The sequence below is a fragment of the Lathyrus oleraceus genome, chromosome 6 (assembly GCF_024323335.1).
Source record: "Lathyrus oleraceus cultivar Zhongwan6 chromosome 6, CAAS_Psat_ZW6_1.0, whole genome shotgun sequence".
Taxonomy (NCBI): domain Eukaryota; kingdom Viridiplantae; phylum Streptophyta; class Magnoliopsida; order Fabales; family Fabaceae; genus Lathyrus; species Lathyrus oleraceus.
The window spans coordinates 355,403,233-355,421,067 of NC_066584.1; positions in this window are offsets into that span (position 1 = coordinate 355,403,233).

The following is a 17,835-nucleotide window of genomic DNA, read 5'->3' on the forward strand; positions in this document are numbered from 1 at the left end:
CCGTGAAATATAGTTCAATCTACCTAAGAAGCCACGAACTTCCTTCTCTGTTCTCGGTTCAGGCATTTCTTGTATCGTTTTTACTTTAGCAGGATCAACCTCGATTCCTCTTTCACTTACAATAAACCCCAACAATTTACCGGACCGCACTCCGAAAGTGAACTTATTAGGATTCAACCTTAGTCTGAATTGTCTCAACCGGTCAAACAACTTGGCCAGATCTACCAAATGCCCCTCCTCCGTCTGGTACTTTGCTATCATGTCATCAACATAGCATTCGATTTCATGATGAATCATATCATGAAACAAAGTCACCATAGCCCTCTGATAAGTAGCACCGGCGTTCTTGAGACCAAATGGCATCACCTTATAGCAAAAGGTGCCCCATGGTGTGATGAACGTTGTTTTCTCCATATCATCTAGCGACATTTTAATTTGATTATAGCCAGAAAAGCCATCCATGAAGGAAAACACCGAGAACTGAGCTGTACTATCTACCAACACATCAATGTGAGGTAGTGGGAAATCATCCTTCGGGCTAGCTCTATTCAGATCCCAGTAGTCCACACACATTCTCACCTTCCCATCCTTCTTCGGCACCGGCACAATATTCGCGACCCAAGGTGGATAATTAGTGACAGCTAGGAAACCAGCATCCAACTGCTTCTGTACCTCTTCTTTAATTTTCATGGCCATCTCAGGTCGGGTTCTGCGCAACTTCTGCTTCACTGGAGGACAATCTGCTCTCAATGGTAACTTGTGCACAACGATATCGGTATCCAACCCTGGCATATCTTGATAAGACCAGGCGAAGATATCAACATACTCTTTCAACAAGGCTACCATTCTGCTCTTAACACTTTCCTCCAACGCAGCCCCGATTTTCACTTCCTTTCTGACCTCGTCGGTACCCAGATTCACAACCTCAACTTGCCCCTCGTGTGGTTGAATCACCTTCTCCTCTTGTTTCAACAACCTGGCTAATTCCTCTGGCAGTTCACAATCCTCTTCGCCTTCTTCTTCGGCATGATAGATCGGATTGTCGAAGTCATATGAGGGTGTAACAGGATTGTTATCAATGAGATCCGGAGAATGATCGCATCTGCATGAATGTTGATTCATGCACTACTTTAGAACCGGAGCGAGACAAATTGAAAAAGAGGAAAATGAAAACATTGCCATCTTTATTTTTATTTTAAACTGCAAAAATAAATGAAAAACAGGGAACGCTGCTTTTAATTGAAAAACATCCATTTATTACTGATGCCAATTTTGCAAAATGAAACATGAGGTGGCCCTTACAATGAACCATTACGTTTCGGGCAAAACGTATGGCTTCCATGCAAATAAAATTGAAAACAGAAAATATTACTCTTCAAGTAGAGTGACAGTGATGATCTTTTCGGCCTTCCAGTTCTGGACTTCCATCCCTGGTACGCACGGCTTTATCCATTGATCAATCTCACAGTCACTGTCAACTTCTTCACCCACCATACATATGTGATCTGGATCCAGCATTCCAGCACTGGTGAACGTGAATGACGGACGACGTCCTCTGCCCTGTCCAGACGAGCCTCGGCCCGGCTGATAACCCACTCCAAATCTGTCTTTCTTGGCGGCGATGTCCATCATCTTTCCCCATCCTGGAGCTTCTCCACTCCTCACCACCTCAGCAGCCTGTTTGTATGAAGAAATGGACGGCTTCTCCTCTTCTTTGGCAAAAAGAGCATTCTCCACCTTGACGGTTTCGAATGCTTGACTTGGTGTCTCCACAATTTCACCGTCCATTTCCACGTATTTGAACGATGATAGGTGGCTGACGAAGATGTCTTCCTCCCCACAAACGGTGACGACCTGCCCATCCCAGATATACTTCAGCTTCTGGTGCAAAGTCGAAGTCACTGCCCCAGCAGCATGGATCCATGGGCGACCCAACAGGCAACTGTATGCCGGCTGAATATCCATGACATAAAATACCGACTTGAACACCTCGGGCCCGATCTTCACCGGGAGCTCCACTTCCCCGAACACAGCCCGCTTCGAACCGTCAAAAGCCTTCACTATCAGGTCAGTGGGCGTCAAAATTAACCCTTCACAGTCCAATTTTGCCAGGGCTTTCTTTGGCAACACGTTTAAAGAGGAGCCGGTATCAACCAACACGTGCGAAAGCACGGCTCCTTTACACTCCATAGCAATGTGTAAAGCCCGATTATGATTACGCCCATCCACGGTTAAATCAAGATCGGTGAAACCCAGTGTCGCATTACGCGAAAAACCGGCGGGAAAAGAAGAAACAACAGAGCCGCCACCGTGCGTTATTTATCCCAAAAGAGGGAAAGGAAACGCTCAGAGTAAACCTAGGAAAGAACATGGTCTCGCGACCAAAGAGAATGGGTTCGGGAGTCGGTTATGCGAAGGGAAGGTATTAGCACCCCTACGCATCCGTCGTACTCGACGGGATCCACACACAATAGGAAGGAAAAATGGTTGCTAAAACACTGCTTAAACACACACACACTGGCTGAAAGAGACACAAGAAAACAGACAAGACTGACTCGGCAGGATATCGCATCCTGGGCCTACTTAGTCTATCAGGCATAGACATCAGAGTCGAAGTAGTTCGGACTGGGGAAAACGACACATGCTCGCTAGGATGTCGCATCCTATGCATACGTATCTCCTTTGGACAAAGGAGAATCAGAGCATTCGTAGCTCGGCTGACACGCACACAAACAAACAAGACACAGGCAAACGTGGAGCCTGAATGCCAATCACTGGACTTACATCAGCATCCGAACCAAAAACACACACAGGAAACCAACTGCCAATCGCTGGACTTATGTCGGACTCCGACCAGAACACACACAAGGGTGGTTAAGACACAAAGGGTTGAAAAAGAAAAAAAGGGCGCCCGGAGAGATCAGCTCAATCTCCTGCCTACATACTTCATCTGGTATGAAGATCAGGGCGATGTAGTTCCCCTACGCAGGGAAAAAGGATCTAGCCTAACCAGATAACAGAGGGAGACACAACACTAGGGAGACTACGACTCGAGCCTAGATGTTGTCATGCAAAGTCATCCCTAAGTTATGGTTTCTAGCTAAATGGAACAAGGGCCAAGCCTATCCTAATCATGACTTGCACAGGAAGCAAGCCACACCTAACCTAACTTGCACAGGAAGCAAGAAGGGTCTCGATTGCAACTAGGGCAAGAGAAAGAGGAGGTCTCAATCGCAACGAGGGCGAGAGAAAAGAATTAGTGTTAGTTGTTAGTCAAACTCGACAAGACATCGCATCTCGTGCCTACGTATCTCATCTGAACATGAGAATCAGAGTTGCCGTAGTTCGGCTACGGAGGGAAAAAGACTCAATTGCAACTAGGGCAAGAGAAAGGAAAAGTCTCGATCGCAACGAGGGCGAGAGAAAGGAAAAGTCTCGATCGCAACGAGGGCGAGAGAAAGGATCGCAACGAGGGCGAAAGCAAACAAGGATTAGTCTAAACTAAACCTAACTTGCACAGGAAGCAAGTCAAACAAACATACAAGCACAGGTAGCACACACTATACACAAGCAAGGGGCTCAAACATGGGTTAGGTTTTAGTCGAGGGGTCACATCAACCTCAACAAACAAACCTCTGGAATGGGGTGAATGTTGCTCTTAACCTTGCCATTGAGGGGCTAAGGTGAAGCAGATGAAAGGAGATGAGGGGTGTGCCTCATTGCTCTTATCCCTGGCCAGGGAGAGCATTTGACAAGAATGTGTGGGTTCAGAAAGTGGGAACCCTTCTACACATTTAAAACTGACTCAACTGTACAATTGTACAAGATCTTGGGTTTTTATCTGTAATGCATCAACACAGTGGTGTGAGCAAAACAGAAGACACACTGAATAGCAGGGGATAGGTTGCTTATCCCTTGGTTCTGCCAATTGCCTCTTCACTTAGGAGGTCTTTGACTATGTACAAGGACAAATTAAACATACACAAGCATTGCCTCTTAAGGAGGACTTCAGACAGTTGCCTGGCCAAGTAACAGGCCAGGTCTTCCAGACTACATGAAGAAAAAGGAATTATACCTCAAGCAAGTTGCTAAATAGCAAAGCAAAGCAAGTTCAAAGAACTTAAGCAACTAATGGTACCTGAAATGGTCAAACAGATCAGTACACAGTTCAACAGTCAAAGCAAAAGGAATTGGGAAACAACAGTCAACACAGAGGGACCAATGTGCAAAGCACAAGACTCAAACCATATGAGTCAAGCCACCTACAAAAACAAAGGTTAGCTCATGATAAACAATCAAGCTTAACCAAAAAGAAATGGTCTCAATGGTCATTTGGTGTTCAACCTGAAAACATAAGCTCAACAGTGAGTAACTGGACCACTAGGGCAAGCCTAGGGTCAAAAGAGAATGAAAAAAGTCAAAACAGCAAAGGGCAAGCATTCAAAATCATGTTTAATCAATCAAGAAACAATTCCAATTGGGTTCAAGTTCATATCATGCATCATCATCAATTCATAGGCAAAAGAAGTCAAAGCATGGCAAGTGAGAGCTCATAGAAGTCAACAGAAAGACTTGCATCAAAAGTCAACTCAAACATTTCCAAAAAATCACCAAATAAATCATGATCAATCCTAACACCTAGCATGGTAAGCATGTAAAATTTCATCACATTTGGACAAGTGGAAGGCAGTCAATGAAAATCATAAAGTCAAAGCAAATTTGAACATGCTCAATGAAGTCAACAGCAAGACTTAGCTCAAAACCAAACATAATCAATTCCAAAAATCACCAAATAATTCATGCTCAATCAAAATCCAAAACATGACATGCCTATAAAATTTCAGCTCAATTGGATCATGGGAATGTGGTCAATTAAAAATCAGAAAGTCAAAACAAATTCAATCATGCTCAAAGAAGTCAAACAAACATGTATCAACTTCAAAAAATCATAACTCAATGACAACAGATGAGAAATGAATGGGATCAACACCATGGCAAAGATGAGGATGTCTAGTATGCACATGCAAAAATTCATGATCATCCAATAAAGTATGAGAATTTCCCAAATGGAATGGCAAGATGTATCACACAAAGTCAACATTTGACTAGACAGGGGAGAAAAATTTGAAACAATTAGGAAATGGCATAATTAATTCCAAGAAAAATCAAACATAAACTAGACATATAAGAGAAGGCTCATGCAAAATTTCACATTAATTGGAGGTCAGGAAACATGTCACCAAAAATCATGAAATTGCATACCATTGGTGTGACATACATTGTCACACCCTACTTCAAAAATTCATAAGTCAACAACCAGATAAGATAAATGCACAAACTCTACATCAAAATAAACATGAATGAGTGTAGATTAAGCACAAAAAATTTCAGGGTCATTGGATATATCCTCATCATTTCATAGGAGATTTGGCAAAAGGTACAAAATGTGCATACATGAACAAAACCCTAATGCCATTTGAAATTCAATGATAAAAAAAAATTCTGGAAAAATTATGATAAAACAGTAGAGATCATGATGAAGATTTAGCAAAAATTCCCACGAGATTTGGAATTAAAATGAATTAATTATGAATTTTGCAAGTTTGATGATCAAATGAAATGAAAATAAGAAATGAAAATGAATTAAATGGATTAATTTAAACGAGAATGGCAAAGCTGTAATTATGGAGGTCACTAATTCAAACGACCGCGTTTTGGACGCGGAAATGGAATAATGCTATTGGCTCATGCGTATACAGTACTATGCAACATGTATGGATCAAGAATTCTGGGCATGGCTTGAATATTGTTAGGGTTTGCAAGAACAGTATGGAGGTTCATCATCCCCAAATCGTGTTTCTCAAAAATATTTCCAGAAATCCAAATTAAATACACATAAGTGATCAGCACAGCATGGCAAACACAAATCCATTATCAATTTCCATTATAACACAGCATAGCTCATGAATCGAACAAAAGAAAATTCAACATCAAACTTGCTCAAGAACAAAAACTCCCAGAAATGAGTAATGAGCACACCAATAGGATCAGTAAACCACATACATGACAAATCTAAACACCATTTTCATGGAAACAAGTTGTTGAGAGAGAATCGAACAAAACTTCATATGAACATCAATCTTCATTTCCAAATATCTTGCTAAATACTTAACCATTTTACATGATGCAAAGCTCATAACAATCAGCATGGCAAGATCTATTTAACACATAGCATGGTTTAGAAAAACAAGTGAATCGAAAACTGACCAATTTGGAAGTGCAGTGTTGAAATGGATGTTGTTTGGTCTTTAATGCTTGAAACAGTTGCTCTTTAAGGTCCCAAATGAAGAATGATTGAAGAACTTTGGCTCGAGAGTACTTGGAATTGCCTCAATCCAGATCTGCCATGGCTGAGCTTTCAATGGAACAGTGGTTTTGTTTCTGCTTACAGAGGTGGAAATGAAGTTGCAAAGGATCCAAAATGATGCTTGGATGATGCAGCAACAATGGCTTGCTCGAGTTCTTTGAAGCTTTTTGACAGATTTTGGAAAGATGATGAAAATCGAATTTGAGAGAGAGTGAATAATTTCTGTTTTGAGGCAGCTACTAGGGTTTTCAATTCTGCAGAAAATGAGTCTTTATATCTCTGTTTTAACTTCCTTAATGCAATGCTAAACAAGTTTTGCTCATTTGAACCAATTTGCTAATCTTGCCAATTTGACCAAATGGAGGTATGTGGTAGCATGCTGCACGAATTTGGGCCCTTGGCAAGTCAGAAATGATGTTCTGAACTAATTCCAATTGGTCACTTGAATGGAAATTACTTATTTCAAAACTTCAAAAATGCACCTCACTTGAATTTAAACATGATAGTTCAAAAAGGGCCATTTTGATTGGCCATGTTTTGGCACATGAAATTTACATTTTTGGAAAGAGGAGGTTAAATGTGGTTTGTTGGAAAAAACCTCACCAATTTTGGCCAAATGGTTTAAGAGATATGGCCTTTTGAAGTTCAAGATTTTGTGAAAATGAATTGATCATATCTTGACAACCATACATGGGAATTGAGAGTTCTTGGACTTTTTGGAAATGGGAGAACAAGATCTTCAACTTTCATGTTGGGAAAAAATTCATTTGAAGCTTGTATCATGATGTAAGTTTGGGATCAAGAAGTTTCCATTTTTGGCAGTTAAAATTACAGGTCCAGTTTCTATTTTTGGAAATTTTCTGTTTGGCTTCAAATTCTTCAATGATATTGTTTGCCATGATATATGAGGTCTATTGGGACATGAATAAGCTCTCTCAAACCAAATCCATCCATCAAAACCACAAAATCAACCACAATTGACCAAGTTTGACTTTTCTAGGGTTTCTGACTGATTGTGCCTGGACTGATGACCTCTGAGCCTCCAATCTTTGACCTAAACACTTCAAATGGACCTCCAAGTCATGTGAACATATTGGACCAACCCTAGGGCCTTGGCTCAATGAAAAACACACTTGCTTGCTTGGTTGACTGATCTCCTGATCAGTTTGACCTAATTCCTTGACTGGCTTGCACTTGAGGCAAATGGGACAATGCAATGCTATGCAGTGGGCCATGATATGCTATGACCTAATATGAAAATGTATGTACAATGATAGGTGCAAATTTGAGGTGCTACAGCTGCCCCTATTCAATCAGCTGGGAACCCGAACGGATGATAGCAATGGCTGTCAGACTTTCAGGGTAAACAGGGATTGAATACTAAGAACCGTAGAAATTTGCACTCTGCTGGGAAAATATTTACAATGCCTGTCAGGATCGGCAAAGAAACAGTCTGGAATGGAGAAAAGAAAATCGGCCTGAATACCAAAACAGAAAACGTCGACCTGGATACCAAAATAAATGGTAACACAGGGATAACCATGGCTTGAGCACCGTAAGTACATCGACCTGATCGTCGGAAACTTCTTCGGTCTGAAAACCGGCAAAATTGGCCTGAATGCCATAAGTACATTGACCTGATCGTCGGAAACTTCTTCGGTCTGAATACCGGAAAAATCATAAGTACATCGACCTGATCATCGGAAACTTCTTCGGTCTGAATACCGGAAAAATCATAAGTACATCGACCTGATCGTCGGAAACTTCTTCGGTCTGAATACCGGAAAAATCATTAGTACATCGACCTGATCGTCGGAAACTTCTTCGGTCTGAATACCGGAAAAAACATAAGTACATATTATCTATAGCCGTCAAAACGTAGATAATACACTCGCATGGAAGATCACCCATAACCGGTTTGTAGGTTGTTAAATGGATAAATCGACCGAAAAGAAAGGTATCGGTACCAGGACTAGGTATGCAAAGATGACCAATCAACAGAGGATAAAGTTGCTTACTCGGAGCAAGTATCCAGAAAGAAGGGGAAGAACTAATGGGGACAATACTGTCAATACCGCAAAGAGGGGATTACATCTACCGGTTTGTAGGTAGAAAACCATGGAAAAGTAACCAGTCATCGATAGGATGAGCACAAAGGGTTAACTCCAGCAAGAGGATGAAAGTGGGATTTTACAGCTACCGGCTAGTAGGTAGAAAACCACAAAGATAGGACTTACAACTACCGGTTTGTAGGTAGAAGCCAACAAATTCCGCTGCGGATAAGATGAATGAGTGCCGGTTAGTGAGCGACTATTCATTTATGCCCCAGGGAAGCACAAGAGACAGCCAATAGGAAGCCAATTTAGGATCGATCCAAAAAGGCAGACTGAAATAAGACTCATCCTAATGAGGGGAGAACTCAATAGGGAAAACCCATCCCAACGTGTGTTGGGAGAGAACAGAAGCAACCGTCATCCACGAGGACGTATCTCAGTGGGGAAATGGCAGGAAATGATAGACACTTTTCTGCTTAAGGGGTTGGCTCTACATGGAGAGATCAGACACACCCACTTCTGCTAAGGGAAAAGACCCAAGCTGGCAAGACGTTAACAATTGGGGAGTAACACTGCTGGAGATACCCACTCGACTGAGGAATCACTTGTTGGGAAAACACCAACCTCTCAACCATGCTGATGAACCCAATTCTGAAACCGATCCAACGGCGTGATGCTAAACTCTTTCTAACAACCCAAACTCGGCTGGTCACCACGGCCCAGGGCTAATGGATATGTTTGCAATGCTGATGCATGAGTTTTGCTTTACAAAATGCCCCATGATCATGGAAATGCTACGCACTAATGATGCAATATGCTATGCTTATCTAAATGATGAATGCATAACCACACGTCTTCTCCAGAGACAACACCGGAGAACTCCAGGAACTGTGCTGGGGATCTATAACCACGTCGACTTCCAACCTGCTGGGGAAAGACAAACCTTGCTTGGGAGTAACAAGACGACTTGCTAGGGATGATCAGGCGACTTCACTGGGGAGAGCCAACCAATCCACAAGTAGGATAAACTCCGCTTGGGGAAATAACTGCTCCGCTGGGGAAGATCAAACAGGCAACTCTCTGGGGATAAGGCTCATACAAACCTCAGATATGATAAACTCTACTTTGGGGAATAACTGTTACTCCGCCGGGGATGACCCACATAATCCACAAGTAGAAACAACTCAGCTGGGGATGCAGGTATCGACCTGCTACCGAAACCTGTCCAATCCACTGGTGGGATGAACTCTGCTGGAGAAACGATTGCTTCGCTGGGGAAGACTTAACCAATCCAATAGCTAGGAGAATAGCTCTGTCTGGGGAAAGAAACTGCTGGAGAATGCTCGCAGGTGACGACTCGTACGACGGAACGACATATGCCCCAGGGGATACGTGGACAAGATACGCTCAAGTGTCCTCAACATTCAAAATGATTTTCAAATGTTTTAGTCTTTCTGCACGTTATTGTTTAGCCTTCATGTTTTTAGATGCAATGTTTATCAAAAATTCGGACGTTTTTTGCAAACAAAACAGTAAAAGTAAAAACAGGAGAGCAATTTATCTGAATAACGACTTTTATTGATTGAAAATGTGCCTGAAAATGGCAGATACATTGGGAAGCAACTCCTAGAAAGAGGTAATTGCGTACAAAAGGAAAATAACTATCCTAATGGCAATGTGAATACGGCATCCACTGTTTCCCAACTCTGTTATAACTCATAGATCATCAGTTTCCTCCCAATTCCTTGCTTTCTGAGAAGACTGACTGGACCGATTATATCCTTTGAGATGGCAGCTGACGAAGCGTGATGGAGTACAGATAACTCAGACTGTAGTCTTCACTTTAATCCCTCTTTTGGCTGGATCGCCCTTTCGGGTTTTCAATCCACCGGGATACCCATTTTTGCCTAAGCCGCCCTTGCGGGTTTTCGACTTACCGGGTGTACATTTCTTTTCATTTTTTATCCCTAATTTTTTCCCGAACCTTTTATTTCTGTTTTTGGTTCGCCGGGATGCCCTTTTTTGCCTGGACTCTTTTATTCTTTTTGTCCAGCGGGTCTATTTATGCGAAGTATTTTTTGACTACATCTGAGTTGACAGGGGAAGGAAAATCTTCATCGTCCATTGTTGTAAGCATCAAGGCTCCACCGGAGAAGACCTTCTTCACAACATATGGACCTTCGTAATTAGGAGTCCACTTGCCCCTGTTATCTGTACCGGGAGGAAGGATCCTCTTCAAAACTAGATCGCCAATCTGAAATGTCCGAGGACGCACTTTCAGATCAAAGGCTCGCTTCATCCTTCTCTGATATAACTGCCCATGGCAAACAGCTGCTAACCGTCTTTCTTCAATAAGGCTTAACTCATTAAACCTTGTACGAACCCACTCGGCTTCGTCCAGCTTGACATCTAATAATACCCTCAGAGAAGGGATCTCCACTTCAACAGGTAGGACTGCTTCCATACCATACACAAGGGAGTAAGGGGTTGCCCCGGTCGACGTACGCACTGAAGTACGGTACCCATGCAAAGCGAAAGGCAGCATCTCGTTCCAATCCTTGTACGTAACGACCATCTTCTGCACAATCTTCTTGATATTCTTGTTAGCTGCCTCTACAGCACCATTCATCTTTGGTCTGTAAGGAGAAGAATTGTGATGTTCGATCTTGAAATCTTTGCAAAGCTCTTTCATCATCTTGTTGTTGAGATTCGAACCATTATCAGTGATGATTCTCTCAGGGACTCCATAACGACAGATGATTTCTTTCTTGATGAACCGGGCAACCACTTGTTTGGTGACGTTAGCATAAGAAGCTGCTTCTACCCATTTGGTGAAGTAATCAATTGCGACCAAGATGAAGCGATGTCCATTCGAAGCAGTAGGCTCAATCTTCCCAATCATGTCAATGCCCCACATGGCGAATGGCCAAGGCGAGTTCATGATATTCAATGGGCTTGGTGGTACATGCACCTTATCAGCATAGATTTGACACTTATGGCACTTCCGAGCATATTTGAAGCAATCGGATTCCATAGTCATCCAGTAATAACCGGCTCTCAACAGTTTCTTCGACATTGCATGACCACCAGCATGGGTACCAAACGAACCCTCGTGCACTTCTTGCATCAACATGTCTGCTTCGTGTCTATCCACGCATCTGAGCAAGACCATGTCAAAGTTCCTCTTGTACAGCACATCACCCTGATTCAAGTAAAAGCTTCCAGCTAGCCTTCTCAGGGTCTTCTTGTCATTCTTTGACGCACCCTCAGGATACTCTTGAGTCTTGAGGAAATTCTTGATATCATAGTACCACGGTTTCTCATCAATCGCAACGGACTCGGCTGCAAACACATACGCAGGCCTCTCGAGTCGGTTCACCGCAACATGTGGTACATGATTCCACCAATGAACCTTTATCATGGAGGATAAAGTAGCCAGAGCATCAGCCATTTGATTCTCATCCCGGGGGACATGATACAACTTCACCTTCTTGAAGAACGTCAGTATTCTTCTGGTGTAATCTCTATACGGAATCAAATGCGGCTGGTTCGTATTCCAATCTCCATTGACTTGATTGATCACTAGAGCTGAATCTCCAAATATGTCAAGTGTTTTGATCCTCAGATCAATGGCTTCTTCTATTCCCATGATACAAGCCTCATACTCAGCTTCATTGTTGGTGACGTCAAAAGTCAACCTGGCAGAGAAAGGTATATGAGCACCTTTGGGATTGATCAATACTGCCCCAACACCGTTACCGTTCATATTCACAGCCCCATCAAACATCAGTGTCCACTTGTCATCAGGATCCGGTCCTTCCTCGACAAGAGGTTCTTCACAATCTTTCATCTTCAGATACATGATGTCTTCATCAGGGAATTCAAACATCATAGGCTGATAGTCATCAATTGGTTGTTCGGCGAGATAGTCTGACAGAATACTACCTTTGATGGCCTTCTGAGACGTGTATTGAATGTCATACTCTGTTAAAATCATTTGCCATCGGGCAACACGTCCGGTGAGAGCTGGCTTCTCAAAGATGTATTTTACTGGATCCATCTTAGAAATCAATAAGGTAGTATGGTTCAACATATACTGCCTTAGTCGGCGAGCAGCCCAGGCCAAAGCACAGCAAGTTTTCTCGAGCAGTGAATATCTTGTTTCACAGTCGGTAAACTTTTTGCTTAGGTAGTAAATGGCATGCTCTTTTCGACCAGACTCGTCATGCTGCCCCAATACACACCCCATTGAAGTCTCGGTAACTGACAGGTACATTATCAGCGGTCTCCCCGGAACTGGAGGAATCAGGATTGGAGGATTCTGTAAATATTCTTTAATCTTGTTAAAAGATTTCTGACAATCATCATTCCATTTGATCGCCTGATTCTTTCTAAGCAGTTTGAAAATTGGTTCACATGTGGCAGTTAGGTGAGATATGAACCTTGCAATGTAGTTCAACCTCCCTAAAAACCCACGGACTTGCTTTTCCGTCTTCGGTTCAGGCATCTCTTGAATAGCTCTGACTTTAGCTGGATCAACCTCAATCCCTTTTTCACTGACAATGAAGCCTAGCAGCTTCCCTGATCTCACCCCAAACGTACACTTGTTCGGATTCAGCCTCAGTTTGAACTTGACCAATCTGTCGAACAATTTCTGCAAATTAACCAGGTGCTCCTCTTCTGTCTGCGACTTCGCAATCATATCATCCACGTACACTTCGATTTCTTTGTGCATCATGTCATGAAAGAGAGTCGTCATTGCCCTCTGATAGGTAGCATCGGCATTCTTCAGCCCAAATGGCATCACTTTGTAGCAGAACGTGCCCCAAGGTGTAATGAATGTCGTCTTTTCCATGTCCTCTGGCGCCATCTTGATCTGGTTATAGCCCGAGAAACCGTCCATGAAAGAGAATACCGAGGATTGAGCCGTATTATCCACCAATACATCAATGTGAGGTAATGGGAAATCATCTTTCGGACTTGCCCTGTTCAAATCTCGGTAATCGACACACATTCTGACTTTGCCATCCTTCTTTGGCACAGGAACAATGTTGGCCACCCACGGTGGGTATCTGGTAGCGGCCAGGAAACCTGCATCCCACTGCTTCTGAACCTCTTCCTTGATCTTGACTGCCATATCAGGACTAGTTCTGCGAAGCTTCTGCTTGACCGACGGACACTCTTCTCTAAGAGGTAACCGATGCACCACAATGTCTGTATCCAGCCCAGGCATGTCTTGATATGTCCAGGCGAATATTTCCACATATTCTCTTAGCATCTCAATTAGCCTCCTCTTGACAGAGTCTTCTAAAGCAGCCCCAATCTTGATCTCTCTTCTGGCGTCCTCAGTACCCAGATTAACAACTTCCAACTCCTCCTGATGAGGTTGGATGACCCTTTCCTTTTGCTTCAGCAATCTGACCAATTCTGCAGGGAGTTCACAGTCTTCCTCACTCTCCTCTTCAGCTTGGTAGATGGGATTATCAAAATCATACTGAGCCATAACAGAGTCGTTCACAGTGGATGCCAAAATATCACTTCTGCATGTTTAATGTTTTGTTTTTAGAAAAAGATTTCAATAAAGTCACAAAAAACAAAAAACATTGCCATTTTTATTATTTTTTGAAAAAGTGAAAAACAGAAAATAGAAAGACAAAGATCTCAAAATTTGATTGCAAAACGTCCTTTATTTATGATAATCATTTTTAAACATGATGTGGCCCTACAATGAACCACTACGCCTTGGGCAGAACGTAGGGTTTTCATGCAAAATGAAAAAACAAAAGAAAATTACTCTGTCAGTAGAGTAACTTGGACCACTTCTTCAGCTGTCCAGTTGTTGATAGACTCGCCTGGTGCACAAGGGCGGACCCAGACGTCCAAATCACAGTCAATGTCAACATCTTCACCCTCAGTAGCGAAGACATCTCCATGGTTCATCAGCCCAGCGCTGGTAAAGGTGCTCGGACCCACATTCTGCTCTGCTTGGAGAGGCTCATACCCGATTCCGAACTTGTCTTCCTTGACAGGCAAGTCTACCATCTTGCCCCAGCCTTCAGCTTTACCGGAGTCAACCACTTCCTTGGCTTGTTTGTAGGACGCAATCGAAGCACCTGGCTTCCTCTGCTCAGCACAAGCTACCCCCTCAAGCGCCACGGTCTCAAATGCCTGGCACAACGTTTCATGGATCTCGCCATCTACCTCGACATACTTGAATGAGGAGAGATGACTCACCAGAATCTCTTCTTCGCCACATACGGTCACAATCTGACCGTTCCAGACATACTTGAGTTTTTGATGGAGAGTCGACGAGACTGCCCCAGCTGCGTGTATCCATGGACGCCCCAACAAACAGCTATAAGCAGGCTGAATGTCCATCACATAGAACACGATGTCGAAAACTTCCGGACCTATCTTTACCGGCAAGGTGACTTCACCAAACACAGACCGTTTGGATCCATCAAAAGCACGCACAATAAGGTCACTGGGAGTGAGCACAACTCCCTCGACATCAATCTTATTTAGAATCTGCTTGGGTAGGACATTCAGGGACGACCCGGTGTCTACCAGTACGTGAGATAAAACAGCACCCTTACACTCCATAGTGATGTGCAAGGCTTTGTTATGATTACGACCCTCAGGCGTCAAGTCCAGGTCAGTGAAACCTACACCATGCCTGGTGCTCACGTTGGCTAGCACACCCTCCAGCTGGTTGACGGATATCTCTTGCGGGACGTACGCCATGTTCAGCATCTTCAACAAAGCGTCCCGGTGTGCCTCAGAGCACAATAGCAAAGAGAGTATGGAAATCTTGGACGGAGTCTGATTGAGCTGATCTACAATCTTGTAGTCACTCTTCTTGATTATTTTCATGAATTCCTCGACGTCTTTTTCAAAAGAACCCTCAGCCTCCTTCTGAGCCGGTTCCTCGTCAACCACAGCTTGTTTACCCTTAGCCCTAGCAGATGCCTCAGCATTAGCATCTCTCAAAGGCTGAGGAGCAAACAGTCGTCCACTCCGGGTAAAACCTCCTGGTCCTCCAACATTGTCCACCACAGGACTTGCAACCACAGGAGTTCTCACTGGAGCACTGATCGTTACAGGCGCTTGCACTGCTGGCCTTGCCGGATTGTCGGCCCTCCGATTGCTGCGATAGGCATTGTCATACCTCCAGGGAACAGCCCTACTATTTTCAATCGGTCTTCTGCCAGACGCAACAATAGTAGCTGGAGCATTGATAATTACCGGAACATGAATGGTAACCGGAGCACTGCTTGTTGTAGGTGCACTGACAACCCCTCGTCCTCGTCCTTCAGACGGCTTGAAGTAAATGGTGACAGTAGACACTGACCCCTTATCTTTAACAGCCCGGCCGAACTGAAGACAGCCTTCATCAATCAATTTTTGGATACCAGCCTTCAACTGGTCACAGCCATTGGTAGCTTCAATACAACCCAAACAATCTTCCCTACAGCCCGGGTCAACACCCCCCTTCAGCAGACGGCCCTTTACCACCAACAGAGAAGTCTGAACATTTTCAACATTGACAACCAAATCTTCAGCTTCTCCTCCTTCAACATTGTTTACCCTATGCCCTCCATGCTGAGGCATAGGATTGTTCACCACATTCGGTACCGGAGCAAAGTTGATCGCCTTGGCATCGATCAAGTCTTGTACCTTGTGCTGCAAAACCCGGCATCTCTCAGTATGGTGCCCTGGTGCCCCGGAATGAAAGTCACAGCGAACGTTCGCATCATACCCGGGCGGCAATACTGTTGGTGTAGCCATGGTACGCAATTCAACAAACCCTAACCGGAGTAGTTCGGGTAATAATTCAGCGTACGACATTGGCAATGGATCAAAACGTCGCTCAGCCATTCTTTGTCTGGGCTGATACGGACGTGGTTGCTGTTGTTGTTGTTGTTGCGGTTGTTGAACCCTTTGTTGTTGTTGTTGGCGAGGTTGAGGTGCAGGAATGGTCACTGCAGCTACCGGACGATATTGATCTTTGTTTACATTGGCTCTGTACACACCCCCTCTGTGTTGTACAGCATTAGTCTCTCCTTCTCTACGGCGAGGTGCCCCAGAGAAGGGTTTCTTTGAAGAAGAACCCGCATCATGAATCCTACCGGCCTTGATTAGACTTTCGGTTCTCTCGCCACAGATGACGACATCAGAAAAACTTCCAAATGGGCAGCTTCCCATCCGGTCCATATACACACCTTGAAGAGTGCTGATAAACATGTCAGTCAACTCCCTTTCCAGCATAGGGGGTTGAACTCTCGCAGCAAGCTCGCGCCATCTCTGGGCGTACTCCTTAAAGCTTTCATTATTCTTCTGACAAAGACTCTGCAGCTGAGTCCTGGTCGGAGCCATGTCCATGTTATGCTTATACTGTCTGAGGAACGCTTCACCCAAGTCTCTCCAGCATCTGATTGAATCTCGCTTCAACTCCATATACCAATCCAAAGACGCCCCAGATAGGCTGTCTTGGAAAAAATACATCCACATCTTCTCGTCATCAGTGTATGCGGAGATTTTTCTGTAGTATGCCTGCACATGAGTGCGAGGGCAGGAAGTACCGTTGTACTTGTCGAATGACGGTGCTTTGAACTTGTGCGGGATTCTCAGACCTTCAACTAATCCCATGTTTGTAACATCAAAACCGAGGGAGTTTTGACATTCCATAGCCCGGATTTTCTCAGCGAGGGCCTCAACTTTACGATCTCTCGCATCGTTTCTTCCCAAAATGTCGTCGTCTTCGCTGAGCATAGTGAGCAAATCCTCTTGTCTGTCAACAATCGGAAATCGGTTACGGGCCGGAGCATGGATTACCCTGGCATTAGCAGCATCTGGAGCAATTGGTTGACCGTCAACTCGGATACCCCTCAACTCTTCACCTACAGCATAGTTGTTGACGGGAATAGCAGCAGCAGGAGTGTCATTAACTGGGTTTCCTTCTGGCAGAGCCTGGTTGGGCGGTGGAAGTGCAGCTTCTTGCCTCTGGACCAGTGCTCTGAGTTCTTCTTGTCCTTGCGCAACCCCTTGCATCATGTGAATGAACTGGGCCATGTTAGCCCTCATCTCTGCTAACTCGGCTTGTACTTGATCCATATTGCGTTGATGGTTGAGCCTCGTTGAGTAGCGGTGCGGTCTCTGATCAGCTATCCTGCCTCAACACAGGAACCAGAGTGAGAAGTCGGGCACTAGAACACCTGTAATGCAAGAATATGCAAAAATGAAATGTTAATGCAATGACATGTTTATCATTTCAAAAGAGTATTCTACATCCTTGATTCCAGTCTCACAAGAAAATCGAGCCATAGATAAACTTCGGAGATCAAGGTACAATAGAGAAAAGGTCTTCATACAGATAAATTCAAAAAGAATGGTCTTAGCCAACAGTACATCAAA